Here is a 3,739-nt window from a genome sequence, read left to right as displayed (position 1 = left end):
ACCTAGACCAAAATTTTGGCCTTTCTTGGGGTGCCACTTGCTAGCCCATCATGAGGCCATGTGGCATCACTTCATTGGTCCACATCAGCCTATACAAATAAATTAAATGCACCCAAAACCAACAAACTAGAGGATCCCAAGTGTCAACTTGTCATTGGTTCGTAACCTGCAGAGTCACCTTGCTAACTCAGCAATACGGTCAACCTAGTCAACTGCTCAGTCAACAAAACTGCTCAAATTTTACCTGTTTGGGAGAATGATAAGACTGCAATATCTAGAGCATACAATGTTAGATTGAGGTGAAACAAATTTCATTGGATTCAGAATGGAGAGAGATTTGACTGATGACAATTTCAATATTTTTTGGGTACTTTCATTTTTGAGCTAAAAATTAATCACCTTATGAGTGACTTCCTTGAGAAAGTAGTGAAATATCAAGAAGAGTATCATGGTGTTGATGGTACTAGACCCGCCAACATTCACGGGATCTCCATGAAGGGAAGTCCCAATTATACTTCACATTGTTTGGACTAAGAGTCTCAGAAGTGGGTGTTAATGATATTCCTTAGCTACAAATAGGCATAAAGTGATTTATGTTGACTTTGGTTAGAGCATGTGTGTGGCCCTGCGGAAAGTCAAGTGTAATGCATGGAGGTTCTAACAAATGAAGGGAAAAAGAATTGAGCCCCTTAGAAGCCTGTAATAGGATACATCCTGAAAGGAACACACAAGCATAATGACATCACAAGATAATATGTAGAATAGTGCATAAGTTAAAAATGATGAATTAATATAACTTGCATTCAACAAGATTCATATAAATACAAATGAAATAGTTCATAAGCATAAGCGTAAGTTAGATAATGTACATTGAAATTACAACAAGAGTAGTCCTACTATATTCACAACATATGCATGAAGGTGTGATGGCTTTGGGCTTTTATTAAAAGTGAAAGTTCCAATCATACATACACCATTGACGAACTATTAGCCCCAATAGAGGAAAGTGAATTCAACAACACCTTCTCCTCCAAAGAAATGTATTCCCTCTACATTATGAAGAGGCAAAGGCTGCAAAAATCCCAAGCTCTTTCTAATCCTAATCCTAGCCAAAATCCATTTACATGAGTTATGAAGTTCTATTTATAACAAGAAGGGGTGACTCTTCAACTCCCCTTTGTGACTTTTGGACTACCCTCATGAGCCTTCAACCTGTTTACAAAACGAATCATTACATTACACCATTATTCTTCACATTCTAATATTTACACTTGGAATTCCACTTACAAATTAATTACGAATAATATTACAATTTGAAATTGTACCTGTCTAAGACAAAATAAGGTAGAGCCAGCCACACAATCTAACAAGACAAAACATTATCATGCTTGAGTTTGGGAAAACTCAATCTTAGCAACTTCCAATTGATTTTTTTGGTCACGTAGCGGTGCCAATATTGGTACTGTGCGATGACATCCCCAAGCTATGTGATGGTGTCTGGCTGGAAGCAGACTCTAGCCTCCATGGTAACTGAGTATGATTATTTGGATCAAATTTCTACTTGCTTATGAAGCATGATAGACATTGGTTGGACCTGGACAGGGCCACCAATGTAGTTGTGCATGTTCTCTCTATTCACCTCGATGTCCTCCTGGGTGGAAATATTTGTCAGCTACTCCAAGTATTCCTCTATCTACTTTTTGACCTGGTTCATGGATTTGGCTTCAGTGAGTGAGCCAATTGATGGTATCTTGTGGGTATTCACCAAGAAATCTAGACTGTTATATTTCCATGCATACGAGGCTGGAAAGTTACCAATGAATGAGGTGAGTTGATTTCTATTATGGATCAACCTTTGTACTCTTTCTTTCTCCATCTCCACCTGTGCATTCATTTTATTACCCAAGTCAAGTGGTTCTCATTTGTATCACATTATCCATTCATGACAACAATTACAACTTGCACATTTATGGGAGTTTTTAAAAGTTCCTTACACCACTGCTAAAAGCCATGCACGCAGAGAACTACCTTATGCACGGTAACAAGATCCTCATAGAGATCCTGCATGGTCTCTCCAAGTGTTGATAGTTCATTAAGTATCCCTGACTTCATTTCCTCCAAGTGGACCTCTATAGAAGTTGCATTCTGAGCTTCTGCATAGAGTCGTTCAACCTCATGCCTCACAGCTTACAAGTTATTTTCCAATTTCTTATTCTCAACCATGAGAGACTAAGTGTTTGACTTTGCTGCACCTATGAAGGCCAAGTTGGCTGAGGCAATGGATTCGGGATCTCTCCTGGTGTCAGCCATAATTACCATTTCTCTAATAAAAGAAGAAGATGTGAGATCATATGGAAAATGCTTCTTATGCTCTTGTACAATCTTCTTCTAGAGTTCATCATTCGATAGATTATATGTGTCCATAACTAGATAATCGTCAAGAGGAACAACTTCCCCTTCCTCACCTGGCATTGACATTTTTGCTAGAGGTGGTGGAGACTAAATAGTGACCTGTTGCGTGCTAGGCATCAGGCCAACATATTTATTTTGTGTCTTCGGTTCCACCTCCATGTCATCGATTTATATAAAATTTTTAAACTAGTGAGGAAGCTCCTGATCCTACATATGTTTGCCCCCCTCCTATGTTGTTTGTTGGTTTTCTTCTTGCTCTTCAACTAGTTTCCTCATTGTTTCTTATGTTATTGTGTGCTTCCTTTCTTCTTCTTCCTGCTTCTACTTCTCTTCTTGTTCTTTCTTCTATTTTTTCTTCCTCCAATCTCCTATACCCTTCCTTCCTCTTTAATTCTTTCTCTAATTCCTCTGTTTCCTCTTTGCCCCTTCTGTTAAAGTTGTTTTCATAATAACTCGATCCACTTTCATCTTGTGGCTTCTTTCTCCCACTCGACTACGAGCAAACATTCTCTTTCCTTTATCCTGCACAAGCATTCTCCCTTCTACTAGCATGCTTCTCAAGTTACTACCTTCTGTAGAGTCATTTGTGAAGTTGCTACGAAATTGACCGGCTCGTATGTCTTGGAGAAATTATAGCAATTCTTCCGTGGGTCCTCCTCTTGCCAATGAAATGTCCTGCTGAGCCACTAAAAGTGAATTATTGCAAAGTGGTTCTTCCAAAGAGCATGGGGATCGTACATGTTAAAGTCTTGAGTACTAAATGTAAACTTATTTATCGCCTTTCTTTTAGTATCTACCAATTTCATGTTCTTTATCTCATAGAATTCGTTTCTTCTTCCTGTGAAACATTGCTGAAATTCTTGTGGCATGATGATATGACAATTCTTGCATGAAGAGTTAGTCAATGGCATACCTTGGAAAAACGTGTGGCGACTTCTCTTTATTGAACACTCTAATTAAGGTGTCATCTGATGAGGAAAACTAATCTGTGATCTCTGATATATGGTCTCCATTGTTGCATGCAACATATAAGGTGGTTCTTCCTCAAATATCATCTTATATAGCAGAATGAGGAAGTAGTTAGTTATCTTCTGCATAAGCTCTCAATGGCCGCAATTCGAGAGCAGCTTATAGTGGATGTGTACAATAGGATCTCAAGGTGGCAAAGTCCAATTCATAGCAGGGAATGCATTATGTGCACAAATTTCATCGAGTAAATATGCATACATATATAATCTCGCTTTCCATCCCTTGGGAGGATTTACGGAATTACATACATGGATATTTAACTGTTGAGCCAACAAATCTACTGAGTTGAGAGGCTTCC

The sequence above is a fragment of the Pinus tabuliformis genome, chromosome 5_1 (assembly GCF_031772625.1).
Source record: "Pinus tabuliformis cultivar Carrire ecotype Pingquan chromosome 5_1, CPIR1, whole genome shotgun sequence".
In the NCBI taxonomy this organism is placed as follows: Eukaryota; Viridiplantae; Streptophyta; class Pinopsida; order Pinales; family Pinaceae; genus Pinus; species Pinus tabuliformis.
This window is presented reverse-complemented; position numbering follows the sequence as displayed.